Source organism: Peromyscus maniculatus, chromosome 21 (assembly GCF_049852395.1).
Source record: "Peromyscus maniculatus bairdii isolate BWxNUB_F1_BW_parent chromosome 21, HU_Pman_BW_mat_3.1, whole genome shotgun sequence".
Taxonomy (NCBI): Eukaryota; Metazoa; Chordata; class Mammalia; order Rodentia; family Cricetidae; genus Peromyscus; species Peromyscus maniculatus.
In genome coordinates, this window is record NC_134872.1 from 50,792,503 (window position 1) to 50,814,350 (window position 21,848).

General features: G+C 42.6%; 2 protein-coding genes across 11 annotated transcripts in view; one reads left to right on the top strand and one right to left on the bottom strand.

Annotated features, from left to right (window-relative positions):
• The window catches only part of Supt3h (SPT3 homolog, SAGA and STAGA complex component), a 353,629-nt gene extending 341,915 nt beyond the window's left edge, over positions 1 to 11,714 (bottom strand). For 2 of the 3 annotated variants that reach the window (XM_042266210.2, XM_076557807.1), the window contains exon 1: positions 11,415 to 11,571. The gene's annotated coding sequence lies outside the window, so the exon portion shown is untranslated. Of the gene's footprint in view, positions 1 to 11,414 lie in introns of all 3 variants that reach the window. The other variant, XM_042266211.2, reaches the window with a different exon arrangement.
• Runx2 (RUNX family transcription factor 2) overlaps positions 1 to 21,848 on the top strand; it is a 329,850-nt gene that overhangs the window by 28,481 nt on the left and 279,521 nt on the right. The window lies entirely within an intron of this gene.

Genomic DNA, 21,848 nt, shown 5'->3' on the forward strand with positions numbered 1-21,848 from the left:
AGCTACTTTATTTCTCTGCTTCCATTTTCTCATCTATAACATGAGAATAATAGCCCTACTTTTCAAAGACTGTGACTATTAGATGAACTCATATAGAAAACAATTTGGAACAATCTTGATACAGTAAGTATACAATAAATGTTAGCTATTACAATAAAGATATTTAACATGCCCCGTCTTGATCTGACAAAAGCTTTTCTATCAATTTAGGATACTTTTACTTCAAACCCTCCATCTTGCCTCTCACCCTCCCTGTACTCCGTGATGTGTAAGAAGACAGGGCCTCTTCTTCCCTGCTTGCTCTGTACTACACACTCGACAAACTCTCCTCTCTTTCACACTCAGTTCACTCTCTAGGTGCCTGTCAAATTCATTTCCATAATATGTCCTTTTAATCTGACCAAGTGTGGAAAATGATAAACGTCACCAAGGGAATCTAGACCAGGGGCACTCCTCAAGGACAGGGTATGAAACTAAGCTAGAGAAAAAGCTACTGTACTCAACTGCCCAAGATGGACAGTTTTTAAAACGTGACACAAAGATCTAGGGCAAACAGCATCTTAACTGTACCATAATAAGTAAGCAGACATACTTGTATGTGATTATGTCTAAAACACCCCAATATGTCTTTGGCCTATGCTGAGCAGTCTACAACTAACCAGGGCACAGAACATGAGCACTCTGAAGGACAAAGTTTCACTCACACTGAACCTAACACTCAAACATGTTTTAAAAGAAAAAAAAAATTCTAATGCTAAGAAAAGCTATCACTTTCCTTTAAGTCTAAATTTGTTGTTTTTCACAAAAACTTTTGAAATGATTACTATTTTTCTACAAAGTAAGGAAAGAAACTACCCACACTACCTTGCTGTATTTGGTTTTAGACAGCCTCATGGATTCTAAGCTGGCAATGAACTTGTTATGTAACCTTCCTGCCTCCACCTCCCATGTGCTGGGATTCCAGGCACATGCCGTCAAACTCCAGCTTGAAACTTAGGTTAAAAAAAAAAAAATAATCACGCCACCAGTCTATGGCTAGGGAAACAAGAACTCCAGATTTCTACAGACAGACCAGCAAAAAGAACACAGCCTCCCTTTTTCAAGGACCCTCCACCCCAGTGTTCCCCAGTGGTTCCAACACAAGGCCTAGAGAAATAGTAACCTCAAGGATTCTGTATTAACCCCAGCCTCCCAAAGTCAGGATGTGAGTTGACTCATTTCAGATTTGATAGACACACAGCACTGTGTGGGGTATGGTGTGACGCCACTGAAACAATCTGTCCCTTCCTTCCATTTCAAACCCAGCCACCCTGCTTTAACTCTAAAGAGAACATATTCCAGAGAGCAAATGTATACTAGGGCCAGGCCCTGGCTTTGATGCCCAGCTCTCTCTCTCTCTTCCAGTTGTCTCCCCACTAGAAATGGTTCCTATCAAGGGTATTTATTGGTAAGAGGCAAAGGGTTCCAATCCAAATTTATTACAACCACAATCGGCCTTTCACAGACAAGTTACTTAATTTCTAAATCAAACAGGTGAATAACATTTTTCTTGACATGATAGGCTGATAGCTCATTAGACTCCAGAATAATTCTTTCCTGTACCCCCATTTGGTTTGATGATTTAGATAATCACTTCTTTGGACATTAACTTCTTTGCACATCAAAGTCCTATCATTCCAATGCTTTATTTCCTTTCTTCTAGACATAAAAAAGTCTGTTAAAAGCAGAAGCACTCAAGTCAATTTTCACTAATAAATACGGTTAACATGGAACTGAAACCTACTGTAATCTTCTCAATGGGTTAATGTCCTGCAGTTGTCTGAGCTTTCCACGGGGATGCAGCTGCTCGCCATATTTTACAAAATGAATTCAGATGTGCAGATTGAGACTCAGATCATTTCAACATGCCAGCTTACATGTGAACCCCAGGGATAAGTTCATTTCTGATTAATACTGCGTTAACCTGATCACTAAACCAAATTTCCATTCTAGAAAATAAAAATTTGTTTATTTCACCTAGACATACATGTGTATGTGTGTGTGTGTGTGTGTGTATGTATGTATGTATGTATGCAAGCAAAATTGCTTTCATTTGAAAGTATTGCTGCCAAACACAAAAAGTTCTAATTGTAGTAATGGGTAAAGACAGAATCAGAAAAGCAAATCAAAAATGCAGTGGATATGTTACTGGGTATGCATTAAAAAACACTTTTGTTGACAACATGACCAAAGAAGGCATCCCATGAAAAACATCTTTCATCATACACCTCAAAGAACTGAGACTCTCATTATTGGTTTCTGTAACCTAGAAGTAATATCAAAATCTGGGCTATAAGTCTATCAGCCAAGCAGCAATTATGAGACCTAATGGAAATGACCAGTTCTTCTACCCCATCACTGGTGAGGAACATTAAGTCAGACCCGTGGACTTACTCTAACATCTAACTCTAACATCCTAATATTTCATAACCTAGACATCTCCCATAATATAAATAAGTCTTTATAATTAAAACAGTTTTGTAAAACCCCAAAAAATAGGGAAAAAAATCATAGGTAAGTCAACATTATTACATCCTCCATTTTTGTGCATAGGTTTTGGGTTTTTTTTGGGGGGAGGGTTCAAGACAGGGTTTCTCTGTGTAGCTTTGTGCCTTCTGGAACTCGCTTTGGAGACCATACTGGCCTCGAACTCACAGAGATCCTCCTGCCTCTGCCTCCCAAGTGCTGGGATTAAAGGAGTGTGCCACCACCGCCCTATCCTCCATTTTTGTTTGTTAAAAAAAAAAAAATCAAGTTATATCAGAATCTAAATTTCTACTGATATAAAAAATACCAAATGAGCCGGGCGGTGGTGGCACACGCCTTTAATCCCAGCACTCCGAAGGCAGAGGCAGGCGGATCTTTGTGAGTTCGAGGCCAGCCTGGGCTACCAAGTGAGTTCCAGGAAAGGCACAAAGCTACACAGAGAAACCCTGTCTCGAAAAACGGAAAAAAAAAAAAAAAAAAACAACAAATGATCAATCAAATACAAAAACTCAAAAGGTGTAAAGTATCTATAAAATGTCTATAGCATGTAGAATTCCCAGTTTCTGGCAGCTTCTTTGCCAGAATATAGCACAGGCCGGCCTCTAAGCCAGGTCCTGATGGAGTCCTCTTTCCCACTGGAAATTTCAGGACCCAGAATTAGTTTCTTTCATTTCAGCGTTCTGGCCTTCCATACCTTCACCGGCTAAGTTCTGCTTACAGCAGCCAGGTCCAACCTTCAGCCTGCAAACTGCATGTATCCCAGCACAGCTATGAATGCGGCCCCGCTGGTGTTTTGATGATGGTATTATATCACAACATCAAAAGGTTGGGTATCGGGCTGGAGAGATGGCTCAGAGGTTAAGAGCACCCACTGCTCTTCCAGAGGTCCTGAGTTCAATTCCCAGCAACCACATGGTGGCTCACAACCATCTGTAATGAGATCTGGCGCCCTCCTATGTATACATAATAAATAAATAAATCTTTAAGGCCGGGCGGTGGTGGCGCACGCCTTTAATCCCAGCACTCAGGAGGCAGAGCCAGGCGGATCTCTGTGAGTTCAAGGCCAGCCTGGGCTACCAAGTGAGTTCCAGGAAAGGCGCAAAGCTACACAGAGAAACCCTGTCTCGAAAAAACCAAAAAAAAAAAAAAAAAAAAAAAAAAAAAAAAAAAAAAAGGTTGGGTATCTACGGCTTATCGCACTCTAGGGCTTCTCTAGGCAAACTCTTCCAAATTCCTTCACAAACAGTTCTAAACGCCTACGAGCCACATAGTCATGTAGTCACAGCAGAAAACCTCACTTTTCAAGTACCAATTTTCTTTCTTTCTCAATGCTACGGCAAAATGCCAGACAAAAGAAACTTAAGGAAAGTTTATTGTGGTTCACAGTTAGAGGGGACACAGTCACTCACGATGGTGAGGTCACAGAGGGAACAGAGTCACGATGGTGAGGTCACAGTTAGAGGGGACAGTCAGTCACGATGGTGAGGTCATAGCAGCAGCTGGTCACACTGATCTATCAGGAAGCAGATACAGATGAACGCTGATGTCCATGTTTTCTTCCTTTTTGCTTTGTATTAAGTTTGGGACCCTTCAGGCGGTGGCGGCGTACGCCTTTAATCCCAGCACTTGGGAGGCAGAGCCAGGCGGATCTCTGTGAGTTCAAGGCCAGCCTGGGCTACAGAGTGAGATCCAGGACAGGCACCAAAACTACACAGAGAAACCCTGTCTCAAAAAGCAAAAAAACAATAAAAGTTTGGGACCCTATCCTATAGGGTGTGTTACCCACATTCAGGTGGTCTTCCCTCAGTTAAGGTTCTTAGGAAACACCCTCAGAAACATACCCATAAATATGTCTTCTAGATGATTCTAAATCCAGTCCCATTGACAGAGAAGATTAACCATCACAATTAGTTAACTCTATCTTAGTAAATGTGCATTATTTTCACTCTAAACTTCTGTCCCATACTGAATCCCTCCTCCAACCACTGGCAAATGACAGCATCTCTTAAATGACATAGAAATGTAAACTCACCATTGATTTATTTCCTTTCACTCTCCCCTATAAAAAGTAACATGCCTTGATTCCCTCTCCTTACTATAAAGACACTGACAATGTCTTTTTTAAAGCCCAAACTATCTGCACCTGGATTATTCATTCATAATTATTGGACACTGACTAAAAGCCAAATGTTCTTTTGTGGCCTCGGGATATAATAGCGACTAAACAAACGAACAAACAAACAAAAATCATTATAGGGTAAGGAGTCACACTCAGACAAAAACCATTGAAGTAGTGCTGTACAAACAAAGTAAACAAGTGGATTTCAACTACAAGGTGACAACATATGTCTGAACAAAATGCAAGAGGCTTGCTCAAGAGCCTGTATGCAGGAACAGATCCTAAGACCACTGTGGGTGGAATGGAGTGAGTGGAGATCGGCACTAAGAGTGAGAGCCAAGAGTCATGGGGAGGAAGTACATGAAAGGCCTTGAAGGCCATAGGAGGTTAATTTTTACTGGACGATAATATTAAGCTATTGGAGAACTTTGAACATGGGATTTTTTTAAGGATAGCTGCAGTGAGGATATTTTATAACAAGGGTACGACCCAGGAAAGCAGAACTACTGAAGTTGAATGGACAAGGTGTCAGTGGCCTTGACTTCTGTAACAAGTGGAGACAAGAACATATTTTGAATGCAGAGTTAACGTGGAGTAGACACTGGGTATGTAAGAACAAGATGACTGAGGCTTGAAACCTTAGAAACTAACTAAATTATGCTACCGTTTGCTAAAAAGAGGAAGCTTGGAAATGAGAAAACAAACAAAAACCACCAGAGTTCAGTTAAGACCGTATTAGGACAACTATTAGACACTCGAGTGGAGGGGTCCTACAAAGCTTTGTGAAAGCTGTTAAAGGAAACGTTACAAGGCTGACAAACTGATGTCTTACAGGAGGAATGTCACGCAAGGAGAGTGTGGCTGGTTTGATTTGGTTTGGCTTGCACTGGTTTAGTACAATGTCCTGTTTCACACCACAAGGTGGCCCTGAAATTCCTACATAGCTCAGCCTAGCCTCAAACGCCTACCTCAGCCTCTTGAGGGCAGAGAGTAAAGGAATGTGTCATCACACCTGGCTGGACATGGGCCTTTTACTTAAAGGACTAACTAACCAAATACCAGAACCTATAATATAAGAATCTACTGATGTCTCAGGTTCACTTGCCCCATCGTTCAGGAATAATTTCTATCTGTCTCATAAAGGTATTATAAAGAACACAATGCAGCCAGGCGTGGTGGCGCACACCTTTAATCCCAGCACTCACGAGGCAGAGGTAGGCGGATCTCTGTGAGTTCAAGGCCAGCCTGGTCTACAAAGTGAGTTTCAGGACAGCTAGGGCTCTGTTACACAGTGAAAACCTGTCTCCAAAAACCAAAACCAAAACAAAATAAAACCCAAAATGCAATGTGGAGTCAAAGATATATCTGAATTGAAAATAAGAAATTTTTATAAAATGGGACTGGTCTATCACTCAGTGACACAGCACTTGCCTTAAATGCACGAGTCACTAGGCTCAAATCCCAGCAATACATATGTGCACCGTGTACACGTGTGCACGTGTGCACACAAACAAGACATTTTTATATCCTTGTTAGCTAACTTACAGACATCAGAGCTCTCTGCTACACAAACACAGGAGAACCTTACTATATTTTCCCTTAGTTTCATATTAGCCTAAATTCCTATTCCATGTACTTTAATACCCATTACTGTCCTTTTAAAAATTTGTTCTAAAAAATTATTCTTTACTAAAAGTATACCTAAAATGCACTGTAGAATGTATCTAACAACACTCAGCCTAAAACACACAGCATCCATACAGGCAAATTCCATAGCAAACTCACTTTTGCAACACTAAAATATTACTGTTTTTACATAAAATTCAATGACTTTATGGGTTTTTTTTTTCAAGTATGTGGAAAATCAGGCCATCAGTTAACAATCCTAATAGTAAGTGGTATAGCACAAAAACGAGGATATTTTTTAAATGAGTGGATATTTTTAAACATTACAATTCTCTTCTAGCCTAGAATCATGTGTTATAGTCAACCTTAGCTAGGTGGTGGTGGCACACGCCTCTAATCCCAGCACTCAGGAGGCAGAGCCAGGCGGATCTCTGTGAGTTTGAGGCCAGCCTGGGCTACAGAGTGAGTTCCAGAAAAGGCATCAAAACTACACGGAGAAACCGTCTCAAAAAAAGAAAAGAAAAAGTCAACCTTATGAGAAATCTATTGACATCTAGTATTAAACATACACGATTCAACAATCGTAATTTAATGATGTAGTTAAAGCACAGCCTGTGTGGCTAATAATTTAGTACATATATATAATGAATTAATGGACTTGGGCCTTACAAAAGGTTTTTTATCGGATTTTTTTGTTTTTTGGGTTTTTGTTTTTTCCATGATCACCTTACCAGGCCAGTATTTTTCCACTACTGATGAGGAAACTAAAAATACTGACTAACTGTCTCAGGTCTAATTTTATTTATCTGTTTATTTTAATGCAAGGCTTTAGGCTAGAGAGATGGCTCATTAGTTAAAAGAACACTACTAGTCTTCCAGAGAATCCAAGTTTGGTTCACAGAGTCTACATCAAAGGTTCACAAGTTCCTGTAACTCTAGTCCTGGGAGAACCCAAAACCTCTGACCTCTGCTGGTTCCCACACAGATGTGTGTGCATACACATAATTAAAATAAATCTTTTTTTAAAAAGAAAAAGTGGGGGTTTTGATCCCAAGTAGTTGACAACCTGATCTATGTACGCATATATCTTAACAAAAAAATCATCAATTTTAGTGCCTAGATTTTTCATTTGTAAAGGATGCCTGTAACACAAATTGCTAAATGGTCTTATAAATGAGATAACCAGAGACAGGTATTGGGGTGAATGCTGAAAGATCAGAGAAGTAGAACAAGCCACAGTTAACCTCACCTTGCCAATTTCTCAGCTGATCTTGTTTCCTCAGACTGAAAGCCTCTGAGTCCTCATGTGAATGGATCTCAGCTGAACTGCTGCTAAATGCTAAAAGCTCAAAAAGCTTAGCCAGGCTCTAGTTCCTGGTTCTCATGCCTTAAATACCTTTCTGCCTCCTGCCATCACTTCCTGAGATTAAAGGCGTGTGTCACCACGCCTGGCTATTTCCAGTGTGGCTTTGAACTCACAGAGATCCAGATGGATCTCTGCCTCCTGAATGCTAGGATTAAAGGTGTGAGTGCCACCATTTTCTGGCCTCTATGTCTGTCTAGCGGCTGTTCTGTCCTCTGACCCCAGATAAGTTTATTAAGGTGCACGAATTATTGGGGAACACAATATCACCACAGATGCCTATCTCTAGATGCTCTAAAATAATGCAGTCAGGGGTTGCCATTACCATTATGCTATCTCAGAGACTAATACATTTAATGTCATGTTCAGACAGTCTTTAAGAGAAAACCGCAGGCAGAGGCCTAAGCAACGGGAATCGGTGGGAGGGGACCGAAGATGTGAGCAGGCTTCAAACCACAGTTGGAAAATCACTAATTTCACCCAAATCCCTCATTTTTCAGGTGAGGAAACTGCAGCCCAGAGGGGTTTCTTGAACTGTCCAAGGACACACCACTCACTATTTAGAGACACAAGCTGGGACTAACACTGAGGTCCCCTGACTCCTGGTCCAGAATCCTTTCTACTATACAACGAGGAAACCCAAATAAAAGTGGATCCTAATTAACTCACCAGACCTCCACAGGTGTCCAACACAGTCAACCCTGGTGTCAACTATCTGCCTATGCCCACCCAGTGTAGCAGAAGAGCAGAGGTCTGGAGTTCAGACACAGGCTCTGAGGCTTATCACGTGACCCTGGGCAACTCATGCCACCTCACCTCTCTTTCTCAGTTCCTCTACCATGGAAACTTAAAATACTCCTCTCCTAGAGTTCGGGCGGCGGTGACTGAGCAAGGCCTGATGCTTACAGAGTACTCCTTAGCTCACAGGATACACGATAATGAACATAAGCAAGGGCACAGCTCTTTAAAAACACTGCAGGGCTTTGAACATCAAGCAAGCTCAAAGAGGGAAGCTTATGACTGTGACAGTCTTTTCAAGGCTAAGCTAGTGGGACCACATAAGACACACTGGGCTCAGTGGCATTGCCTTCGACATTTAAAATGGCAAACAGAACAGATCACCCCCTTTGGTTTACATGAATTCAGTTAACACAATAATGCAATGGCTACAATCTTTCTGGTAATGTAAGTGAACTATAAGCAAAATCACTGACATTCGAATACATGAAAAGCAGATGTCTGATTGATTTACTATCTGACCTCACCAAAAAATAACGTTTTCAACAGGAATGCTCGATCTCCTATTTTACTGTACCGGCATATTTATAGCCCCTTACACCAAAAGACTTTTTTTTTCTTCCCCAAAGAGGGCCAACAATCCCATTACCCGAGATTTCTATACAAAGTAAAACATTTAGATTGCCAGTGGCTAAAGAGACCAAGTCACTCTCTGGCCTTATTCCAGTGAGACAGCATGGACTTTGTCACTGTTTTCAGCAAGTGCATTCTGGAGACTGCAAAATAGCTAATCATTCCAAGATTATGTTAAGAATTCTGACAGGCTTAAAAAGTGTGGCCATGTTAGCACAGTCCAAACTGGAACATTTCTGACTATCAAAGGGGCTCTGGTAGAAAGTGTGCTGGGACGCGACTGTCCCAGAAAAGTTAAGATCGTCTGTCTACTTAAGACCAGCTCAGTCTGATTTGCATGTCACGAACTAGTCTCTGCCTATGATGTAACTCCAAAGCTTTAAGCTGTCATTCCAGAACCAACGATTATCTTCAGCCTTGAGGCCAAGGGCAACATTTTACAAATATCAGGCAGGAGTTCAGGGCAGTATCTACCGTGACAGTTTTGTTTTGGTTTTGTTCTTAGGGTTTATTTTCAAGGCCTGGGTGCACAGCCTGGCGGCAGAGCATCCACTTAGTAAGTGGGAGGACCGGAGTTCAATCCCAGCACAAAAAGAAAGGAAGGGGGGGGAGGAGGGAGGGAGAGAGGGGGGACTTTATTTTCAAGATTTACAAGATTTACAAACACTCAGTCAAAAAACAGTTGGGCATATTTCAAAGAAAGTAATCGCATGACATATTCATCACCAAATTTCACTTTTCTCTTCAGAAGTTTGAATATATATATGGATACTAATGACTTCTAAAATTGCTCAAAGGTTACTACTATAATTTATTAAACTACTTTATTATAAGAAAGTTAAAAGGGAAGCACCACCTTTCAAATGGGGAAGAAAAAAACCCTCAGCAATAAAGAGTTGAAAGTGTTCACTAAGAACAAACCAAGTGATACAAGACAGTGGAAAGCCAGAGCTGGCTAAAGAAAACTCCAGTTAGTGTTGTTCTCTTCCCAATGAAATCTGGCATTAGCTTTAGAACCAAGGAGTCAAAAGAGTGTTTTGTGAGTTCGAGGCCAGCCTGGTCTACAAAGCGAGTTCCAGGAAAGGCGCAAAGCTACACAGAGAAACCCTGTCTCGGAAAACCAAAAAAAAAGAGTGTTTTGGTTTAATTTGCCAAGCTGTAAATAAATACTAACAGACTTACGCTTTGAATGAAAGGCATTATTTTGGATATAATTATGATTCCTTACAACATAAATATTCCAAGAGCTGGCCTCTCTGATTCAAAAGTAAACCAAATCAAAAACTGTAACAGCTCTCAATTTTTCAGACCTGTGGGATCCCATGCAACAACCACCATGCGTGAAAATTAAGCTCATCAGTGGCACCTGCCACATTTCCAGTGCTCAAGAGCCACATAAACCTGATGGCCCCCTACCATATTGGTAGCCTACAGTGTTATTTCCAGCTTGGCAGAAAGTTCTATTGGGCAGCACAGCTTTCAAGATAGACACAATGTACTTAAACACCTTCGGGGGGTGGAGGATTGGGAGGCACGACTGTAATAGCATGATTAATTACGTTCCGGTTTTGCCAAGTATTACCAAGAAACTGTCCCTTAGTAATCAAATTCCGCCTCTCTGGAACACACAGAGATTCAACCAGTTGTTTCTTCAAGTAAATCTTTTAGCCGTAATCTGCTAAAACCAGATAAACATGTACTCGTTTCTTGGTGAGTTTCTACTAACTGCAGGGACATGATGCTAATTTATCCGGGTGTACAATAACAATACTGCTTCCGGGATTCTATCTGCATGTCAGATATATTCCACTATCCCTATAACTCCACTATCATTTGTCACACCAACTGTCCTGACTTTACAAAGAGAAGGCGGGATGACGATTTTCTTTAACATGGAGCTAACTCATAGGTAATCAATTACTCTCTGCTGGCGTTGACGTAAGCTTTAAGCACCCAAGCATTCTCCCGCAAACCTGAGTTTTGACCCAGGCTGTGATGATCCCCATCTACACCCCACAACACCAGCTAAATGATTTCCCAGGGGTCCCAGAGGCGGGCGGAGACAGCAGCATCGCTGGGTCCCCGGTCCCTCCCGCTGCTGCGCGCTGCACTCTTGCACTCATGCTAACTAACTTCCACGAAGTCGAGCTTTCCTTTCTGAAGGAACCCCCCCCCCTTCCTCCCCAAAGCCACCTGGGCGACAGGCAAAAGGTGCCTCTCCGCCCAGCCCCGAGGCTCCCCTCGCCCCACGCCCACCGACGACGGGGAGGAGCCAGGGCGCACCCCACACTCGGGCGGCCTGCACCCGGCTGGGCCCGCAGCCCCGGGCCTGACCTCGGGCTGCCACGTCCCTCCCTGGCGTCCCCAGGACCTCGCCCCACTCCCCGCCGCCCCCACGCGCCCCACAACCTCTGCTTAAGGACACGTGGAGGCACGTCTGCGCGTCCCGCGTGGAGAATGAGAGGGGACAGAGATGGCGCGCGCTGGCGGCGGCGGCGGCGGCGGCCCCGGGACACGATGGGCACGGGGGGCGGGGAATGGGGGGGGGGGGGGGACAGAGAGTGTAGACAAGGAAAAAAAGGTGACTGGGCTAGGCCGAAGGGGTGGGGGTGGGGGCGCAAGATGGCGAGAGCGCCACTGTGAGGGGCGGGGGTGGCCGGGACTGCGGGAACCAGACGGACGCGCCAACCCGGGCGCATGCGCACCGGCTCGGTGGCGCGCGCGCGGCCGCCGTGCTGCTCCGGCTACTTCCGCCACACTCCGGGGGCGGGGCGTCGCGCTCCGGCCGAGGCGGGTGGAGCGAGCGGCTCGCAGACTCGCGTCCGGGTCTCAGAGCTGGACTTGCCTTGTGGCGGGTGAGGGGTCGGGCTGAGGAATCCGGTGTGCCCTGGGCAGACGCTGCAGCCTGCAGGAGTGAGCCTGTGGAGCTATGTTTTTTTGTTTGTTTGTTTTTCGAGACAGGGTTTCTCTGTGTAGTTTTGGTGCCTGTCCTGGATCTCGGTCTGTAGACCAGGCTGGCCTCGAACTCACAGAGATCCACCTGCCTCTGCCTCCCGAGTGCTGGGATTAAAGGCGTGCACCGCCACCACCCAGCATCTATGTTTTTTTTTAAGGAGTCAGTGACCTGCTCTGGAAGTTTGTCCTTGCTTCTCTTCAGGGGTCGGGGTGATCAGAATCTTACCCTGATTGTTTTGATGGACTCGGCGGGTTCTGGGACCTTGAAACACCTGTTTCTCCAGCCACCCACTACCGGCCCTTGTTCACAATCAAAAGCCTCTGACAACTCATCTGCCAAGCCCACCCCCGATCTTTTCTACTAAGTTCAATTACTTAAAGAGCATGCTTTTGTTGTTGATAACTTCCACTATTTGGGAGGCTTTATAAACAAGCCGTGGTGGTTTTTCCTAAGGATTTTGGCCTGTTGCTCATTTTGCAGTCCTGCGTCACCGGTATTGAATTGTATGTGTGACCTCCTCTCGCGTTCGATGGTTGCGGACGTAGTTCTTTAATACAGTGATGTCAGATGTCACAGTGCATGTGACATGTTGTTTATATTTTTAACATTTTTTTCAGCTGTTTAAGAAAGAAAACATTATTAATAAATGTCCAAGTCTTCACCTTTTGCAAGTCTTTTCAAGCACTACTGCTTCCGTTAATGTCTTGCTTATGGATGTATGTGTTATGAAATAATCCTATTTGCTTAGCGTCTTCAAAACAGCCGTCCGTTTGATTATCTCCTCTCTGGATTGGAGTCGTCTTGTGTTTAGTCCTGTCTAATTGCCAGGCACTTCGGTATTCATCAAATACACTTCCAAGAGGAGTATATTTAGGGTATGGAGACTCAGCATGGAGTATAAATCCAGGCTTACTCATCCTAGGCAGAGTGTACAGTATATGGGAAAGTAGCCAAAATTGTCATTACTTCTTTTAAAAAATAAGATTAGGCTGTATACAATAGGTGAAAAGACTTTTAGTACATGACCAAGAAAATGAGAGAGAGGGCCAGGCGTGGAATTGGAGAAGTCAAAGTCAGCCTTGATTACATAGTGATTTTTTAAGACCAACCTGAGCTACATCAGAACTATCTTTTTGTTTGTTTGTTTGTTTGTTTGTTTTCGAGACAGGGTTTCTCTGTGTAGTTTTGGTGCCTGTCCTGGATCTCGCTCTGTAGACCAGACTGGCCTCGAACTCAACAGAGATCCACCTGGCTCTGCCTCCCCATTAAAGGCGTGCGACACCACTGCCCGGCTCAGAATTATCTTTTAAAAATAAAAAGCTGCTGTGAGAACAGGAGACAGATTATCCAAAGAAATAAAACTGTAGGTGGGTCATTTTCATTAAAAAAAAATTCTCGATTCATGCCCAGGCATTTCCCCTCCAAAGAAAAAGACCAGGTTTGACTTGTAAACAAATTCTGTCAAAAGAAATTTGGGATAGATCTGTGGTGCCTATCAGGTTACCAGAGGTCACACTGGCCCCCAGGCTCCCTCAGTCTCATAAGTACCTGTGGCTCTCCTCAGCTCTTCTCATCCAGCCCTTACCCTAAACTTCTCCAGCTCATGGATTCCCTCCCCAGCTTCCACTCCTTTATAACCCTGTTTCAGCTGTGTGCCCTCCTGGTTCCTCCCTCTTGTGCTCTCCTGATCACCTCCCTCTTGTGCCCTCCAGGTCACCTCCCTCTTGTGCCCTCCTGGTTCCTCCCTCTTGTGCCCTCCTGGTCACCTCCCTCTTGTGCCCTCCTGGTTCCTCCCTCTTGTGCCCTCCTGGTTCCTCCCTCTTGTGCCCTCCTGGTCACCTCCCTCTTGTGCTCTCCTGGTCCCCTCTCTCTTGTGCCCTCCTGGTCACCTCCCTCTTGTGCCCTCCTGGTCACCTCCCTCTTGTGCCCTCCTGGTCACCTCCCTCTTGTGCCCTCCTGGTTCCTCCCTCTTGTGCCCTCCTGGTCACCTCCCTCTGTGCCCTCCTGGTCACCTCCCTCTTGTGCTCTCCTGGTCACCTCCCTCTTGTGCCCTCCAGGTCCCCTCCCTCTTGTGCTCTCCTGGTCCCCTCTCTCTTGGTCTCCTCTGCAAGCACACTCTTTGTGTTCCTCTCTTGCTCTCCACATCTCTCCTCTCATGACCAGTTGAGTCTGCTGGCCATGTTCAGTCTGCTGCTTTCTCCCTGTTCTGGATTCTTCCAGATGTCTCTGGCTATACTCTTCCCTCATATCTACAACAAAAACCTTCCCTTCAAACATACCTTGTAGAGGTTATGCCCTCAGTTTAAGTAATAACAAAGCTAAAACGACGAAGTTCTTGCTGAAGTGAAAGCTTTGGAGGCCACCAGCTCTGAGAAAAAGAAATGATTTCCAAAGTAGGTGGGGAAATACAGTAGGAGGCCAAGTGAAGTCACACCACCCCTGGGGGGGGGGGGGCAAAAAAAGGCAAAACACTTCCCTTCTTTTTCCCTCCTTTGGTTTTTTGAGACAGGGTTTCTCTGTGTAACAGCCCCCTGACTGTCTAGGAATCTGGAACTCACTCTGTAGCCCAGGCTGGCCTCAAACTCACAGAGAGCCTCCTGCCTCTTCCTCCCTAGCACTAAGATTAAAAGCCAGTGCCACCATGGCTGTCTCTTGGTGTCATTAAAGGGAAATGAAGCTTGCTAGTGTCAACTATCACATTGCTCTGGCATGATAGTCTTCAAACAGACTCACTCGGGCAAAGACAAAGTGTGCGTTTCTAAGGCCATTTGCTTCTTTATGATGTTAACGTTAAATGACCAAAGAAGTCTTCGTTCTAAAAGGGACAGCAGAAGCCATGGCTGAGAGGGGCCATCTCTGTGAGGAAGCCACTTCTCCACATAGGGTGGTTCACTTCAAGTGACCTGCAAAATCTTGCTCTTGTAATTCGTGGTTTTTATTTGTTAGGATGATTATGAGAGCCTCACTATAGAAATACAGAACTTCTCTGGGCAGGACTGCATACCGCATAGAATTACATGTTTCTTGGTTGCTGTACTCAATTACATTTCCGGCATGGAGAACTAGTTTTGTATTACAGTTTCAGTGGCACTTTATTTATTTATTTATTTATTTATTTTTGGTTTTTCAAGACAGGGTTTCTCTGTGTAGTTTTGGTGCCTATCCTGGATCTTGCTCTGTAGACCAGGCTGGCCTCGAACTTAAAGAGACTCACCTGGCTCTGGAGTGCCGAGATTAAAAGTATGAGCCACCACCGCCCAGCCTTATTTTGCTTTTTAGACTATGTACTTCTGGGAAAATCTCTTAACATCATGTAGCATCAGTTTTTTGTTTTTTTTTTTTTTTTTTTTTTTTTTTTTTTTTTTTTTTTGGTTTTTCGAGACAGGGTTTCTCTGTGTAGCTTTGCGCCTTTCCTGGGACTCACTTGGTAGTCCAGGCTGGCCTTGAACTCACAGAGATCCGCCTGGCTCTGCCTCCCGAGTGCTGGGATTAAAGGCGTGCGCCACCACCGCCCGGCAGTTTTTATATCTATAGAATGAGATATTTTAATCAATTGAACTAAAATCTTGCTGCCTAAAAGTCTATGCTCCTTTAAAATAGGAATCCCTAAAAGATAAAGTTGTACAGAATAAGTTCAATATGTTAGCTTTCAAAAACTTAGGTGAATATACAGAGTTCTTACTTTAGATACACGAAGGTATCCAACTCATGTTATATATTTCAAAAGAAAAATCAATATGAAAAATAATTTGTTGATAACCTAGAAAAAGGAATAGTAGTATTATTTATGCATACTCAAACTGGCTCCTACCTTTCAATTGCATTCATATATTTCAAATCAGGAAGAGCAACATATTGATGAGAAATGTTAAGAATTGCAATACTTGAGAGCTTTTAAAACTGTAGTCATGGGGCTGGAGTGGTGGCTCTGCAGCAAAGCACTCTTATCACTCATGGAAAGGACCCAGGTTCGGTTCCCACCTCTCATATACTGGCTTACAACCATCCATCCATAACTCTGGAACTGACTTCCAAGCGCTCCAGGAATGCATGTGGTGCACATATTTCCATGCATCCAAAACACTCACAAAATCATTAAAGTAATCTAAAAAATTAAAAACTAATCAGTTATCCTCCTAGGGGTTTTTCATTCTACCCAAGTTTAACAACCCAGGATCTTCTGAAACTAGTGCTTGGCCAATTTGGTGGTTTGAAAGAAAATGTCCCCTAAAGGGAGTGGCACTATCAGGAGGTGTGGCCCTGTTGGAGGAAGTGTGTCACTGTGGGGGCGGGCTTTGAGGTCTCTTTTGCTCAAGCTTCTCTCAGTGTGACATGCAGACCACTTCCTGTTGCCTGCAAGATGTAGCCCTCTCAGCTACCTCTCCAGCACCATCTCTGCCTGCATGCCACCATGTCCCGCCATGATGATAATGGACTGAACCTCTGAACTGTAAGCCACCCAATTAAATGTTTTCTTTATAAGAGTTGCTGTGATCATGGTGTCTCTTCATGGTGTCAACTCTAAGACAACCATTGAGAAAACAATCACAATTTTTTGAGAGTCAAACTAGGAAGGGAATTTTTTAAAAAGATTTATTTATTTATTTATTTATTATGTATATAGCATGTATGACTGCAGGCCAGAAGAAGGCACTAGATCTCATTACAGATGGTTGTGAGTCACCATGTGGTTGCTGGGAATTGAACTCAGGACCTTTGGAAGAGCAGTCAGTGCTCTTAACCTCTGAGCCATTTCTCCAGTCCCGAGGAAGGGAATTTTAGAACATCAAGCTTTGAAAGAGCTCTGGAACTCTCAGGCCAATGGGAACTTATCCCCATGGAATACAGCGTCTGAAACTCTTATTCTGGAAACAAACAACTTTCACATCTTGACAAGTATTTCCCATGTACCAGACATAGCCCTAAAGGCTGCTGAAATAACTACACAAAAGAGGCAGATACCCAGGCCATCATCGAACTTACATTCCCGTAGGAGAGATTCCATAAATTACAAAATAAATATCTACATTCTATAGTATATTTGAAGGCCATGGGTGTTACCAGGAAAGAAAAAAATGTAAAACAGAAGGATATGGAATGAGGGAGTTGTTGTCATTGAAAAATGGCAATTGGAGCCAGCCAGACTGAGAAAGTTCCATTGGAATAAGCACATTCAGAAGGCAAAGGAGATTGCTACAGACATCTGAAGGACCAGCCTGAGTCAAGTGTGGGAGGCCAGCTTTTACCTTTTAAAAGGGTTCCTATGAGGAGGAGAGAGGGATAAGAAACTTTTAGGTAGATAGCAAAGAGGAGAAAGACAGAAACACAGGATAGCTTTGGGAGAACCTAGATCAAAACCCAACGTCCCCTTCTGCCTTTTCCAAAGGGCTTTTTATAACAATGCCAAGGAACAGGGCAAAAGACCTCCCCCTTGCTAGGTCAAAGCACACTGCACAGACAAGTGTAGACCCTTCCAAACACCTGATAACCACGCCTGTGGTTATTAAATCATCCCCTTTTGCAGCTCTGCTGGGTAAAGCAAGCTCAGATTCTTGGACCCTGAGTATGTTCTCACTAGGAAACCTCTGTGGATCTCCACAGTCAAATCACTGAGGTGGGTATAGGTCTCTTTAGGGAGAAGAACTGCCAAAAGCCTCATGAGCTGTGGAAGAGTTACCCAGTACAACGTGAGGTCAGAGACACATGAGGAAGCCAGTTGCCTAGGGTTAGGACATGATTGGCAGAAATTTAGCATCAAATAGTTGAGGCTTTAAGACGGTTACTCTGGTGCTGTTGAAAGTGGTCTATAGAGTGGTGTGTCCTCTTGCACTAACCTAGCCAAAGAGGAAACAAGGCATGTGTATGTACATATACTGGTTTGTTATAGCGAAGGCCTGAAGATGTGGATGGATCTGGATAATATTCCTGAAAACCAGCATGAGAAAATTGACTGAGAGGATAGGTTAGGGATCCTAGGAAGAAATAAGAGTCAATGATGATCGAATATTTGTTCTGAACAACTGGAAAAGTGAGTGACTTTGCCTCCCTTAGCTGATATGAATAGACTGGAGTATGTTGGATGGATATAAGCAAACAAAATTCATTTAGGAGATAAATATGATTAACTATAGCTTTATGCCATCTTTGGTTTTTGTTTTTGACATAGATACATTTTTATGGTAATGGAGGAAATTTTAGATGTGTAAAATTTACAATTGTTTTATTGAATAATTGTAATTTGTGTATGCTGGAGACTCTATGAGCTTGGCCTGACATGCTGAGGTTGCTTGTCACTTTGTCACCATAAGAAAATACTTAAGAAAATGTCAAGAAGAAAAAGTTTGTTTTGGTTCACAGTTTTAGAGGGCTCGGTCTGTACTCAGTGTTAAGATCTGAATCTAAAATATCCCCCACAGGCTTTTATTTTAAAAGCTCTAAGTCTATGGAGGCTTTTAGAGGTGATGCCTGTATAGAAGAAGTGGATCACTAAGGGTAGACCATTGCCATTTGTACCTGCCCTGGTTCCTACCTGCGTCCTCAGCCTATGAACAGGTACAGCCTCAGATCCACTGCTTCATAGAGAGGACCCCCCCCCCACACACACACACACCTCTCTGCCCTTTCCACTGTGACGACTGAATTCCCTCTTATCTGAAACTGTCTTCCCTTAAGGAGTTTCTGCAGGGATTGTGGTCACTGTGTCCCAGAATTTGCAGTCAGCTGGCTACGGAAGACGTATCAAGACTATAGAAAAACAGAAATACCGCTGTGCAAGGGGATAGCTGAGGAAACCTGCCCACCTCAAGGCAAACAGGAGGCAGAGAGGGACAGAGAGAAAAGGAAAAGGCACAGCTTTCAAGTGACAAAGGAAAGAGTCACCTTTCCAGGACATACCCCCCAGTGCCCTCCTTTCTCTAGTCCCTATCATCCAGTTTCCAACACCTCCCAATCATGCTATCAAATTATGGATCTCTGTGAGTTCGAGGCCAACATGGTCTACAGAGCGAGATCCAGGATAGGCACCAAAATGACACACAGAAACCCTGTCTCAAAAAACCAAAATAAAAATTATGAATCATCAGTGGATTTAACTGCCAATAATTGAGACTCTGCACAATCTAGTCCCTTCCTGAAAGCCCCTGAGCTGACAGTTAAGTCTTCAATATATGAGTCTTCAGAAGACATTTGCAGATTCAAAGCACAGCACAGGTGTATTTCACTTTGTTTTTGAGGAAATTGAAGTCTCTTTTTCTTTAAAATAAAAAAAGAACAAAAATAAAGTAAACTTGAAAATAAGATAGAGAACTCAAGTTGAGACTGATATATAGAACATTCAGTTCTAAAACATTTTTAGCTGAAATATTTAGATATAAAATTGGATGTATTTTGGTGAATTATTAATAACTGCTTTCCTTTTCTATTACGTATGGAAACAGAGCCAAAAATTAATTGGTGCCATGTGTGTGGCTTATGTGACCTACCCTTCCTACTTCTCACCCCAAAGCTGGATGCAATAAACCTATTTTAACTAAGTAACACACAGATCAATTGTTAAATAATGATCAAAGAACGTACAAACAGGCTTAATTTCTAGCGTTCTACGGATAAATATATATGTTCTTTTTTTTTCTAGAATCTTTTTTTTTAAACAACCTCATTAACTCAGTCAGGTATAGTGCAAAACAGATGGGCTCTGGTGCCACATATTGGCCACAATAACCTAGTGGTGCTCAGCCTCTCTGTAACTAAGTCTCTTCCTCTATAATACAGGGAGAAGAACATTTTCATAGCAGTGCTGTTGCCAGGATTTAATAACCTGACCATTTGAAAATGTTCCTTAATGTGCAGTGATTGTTGTATTCCAGCTTTTAAATGAGCTATCAGCGAAATTTTATATTTTAGTGCATTAGACATGGGAATATAAAGAGAAATCGTACCTCAAGTACCAGGGTTTATTCTGATAATACAATAAATGTATGTTAACATGACAGTTTCTTTTTGTTTTGGATTCTTCTTTTTTTTCTTTAGCTGGCACTGTACTAGTAGTTCATGGTAGCTTCAAATTTGTGATCCTCATGGCTTGGCCTCCAAGCTAGCCTGGAACTCATGATCCAGAAGGGGTTTTTCCTTACAGAGACACAAGTCCCAGTGAATTCTGTTCTTAAAAGCCTTCGTATTGCATTGCTATGTTTTGGTCCCATACCCCTTTTCTCTACCCACAATATCCTATGCACTTCTAATTTTGAGTGTTTTGGTTATCTCTTTTTCTTACCCGAGACTCTAGCAACTCGCAATTTTTTAAAAATTCTTTCTAGTCTTCCAATTTTATTTTTCCCCTTTTCTATTTTAATAAAAATAAAAAGGAAAAAAATTATAACTAACATAGAAAACTATATACAAAAATGCAATAACTATATACCACATATACAAGCAATAAATACCTAAACAATGTCTAGTCCATTTGTATTTGACAAATTCAGAGAAAATAATTCCATTATCTATCCTATTTTGTTAAGTTCAAAATCTATCTTATTCATTTTCTATCCTAACTTATATTACTAACAGAACTATCTTATAACAAATTTATACACTTACACCTCTTTAGTGAGTTTTTTTTTCTGAAATTCTTAACAAAGAAAACTATAACTATCTAATCTTCAACTATAACTAACTAATCTTCAACTCCCTCAGAGACCCAAGAAGGAAATAATATTACCTAATAAAAAAAATAAAAACAGGAAGTGCATGCAAGCAGCTTGTTGACAGAAACTGCCAGCTGCCTGGACAGTCACCTGAGTTTTCTCCACAGTGTTGGGGCATCATCTTCAGCCTATAGGCTTAGCAAATCTGACAGACTCATTTGTGAAGTAGGATGTACACAAGGTCAACAGTTCGACCTCATGTTTGGTGAGACAACTCTAGTCTTTGAGACTAACTGGCCACCCAGCTGCTTGTATTTTCCTAAATAATTTGTGGTTCATTTCCTTTGCAACTGTCAACTCCAGTATTAAGTATTTCCCTTTCTGTGTATAAATTGTAGAAGATAGGAAATTGAGGGCAGTGAATGTAGACTGGAACAGAAAAAATTGTCAAGGCAGGCAGCCACTCTGTATCTCAATAGTTTCAACCCTCCACTGAGGATAACAATATAAACTTTTATCATATGGGAATAAATGTAGAGAACCTCACACATTGTTGGCACTTAATAAATGGTGGCTTTCATTTTTGTCATTATTACCGCTGAGATGACTCAAAACTCAGTCTCGAAAGTAAATCATGGGTGAACAAAGTAGGAAAAGATGATTTCAGCAGAGGGGATAACATTAGGAAAGTTATGATGTATTAAAAAGAACTGCAAGCTCAGCATGATGGACCACAGAGTCTGGAGAAACTTGTCAGGGTCAGATCAAAGGAAGTCTGATGCATCATGGTTGGGAATGTAGGCTTTATGTAATTAGAGATTGGGAGTGTTGAAATGGTTTTTAAGGTGATGTCATGATTACATGTGCATGTTAGAAAGATGGAAGTCATGTGCAAGCCAAGTTAGAAGAAAAATTGGAAGAAGCTAAAAGTTCAGTAAAGACATAAACTAGGGCAGCAATGAGTCATTGAAGTAGGAAACAGAGGACAGCAGGAGAAATAGGAAGGAGGTGGAACTTTCTAGGATTTGGTTACTGACTGGGAGGTAATATGCATCTGACTGGAGAGATGGCTCACTGGGAAAAGCACTTGCCACACAATTTTAAGGATCTGAGTTTGAATCCCCAGAAATCATGTAAAAAGTCAGGCATGGTAGTGCATGTCTGCAATCCCCATGCTGACATGGTAAAATAGGAAATGGATACTCCCTTGAAGCTCATGGGCCACCTAGCCTGCCATATGCAACT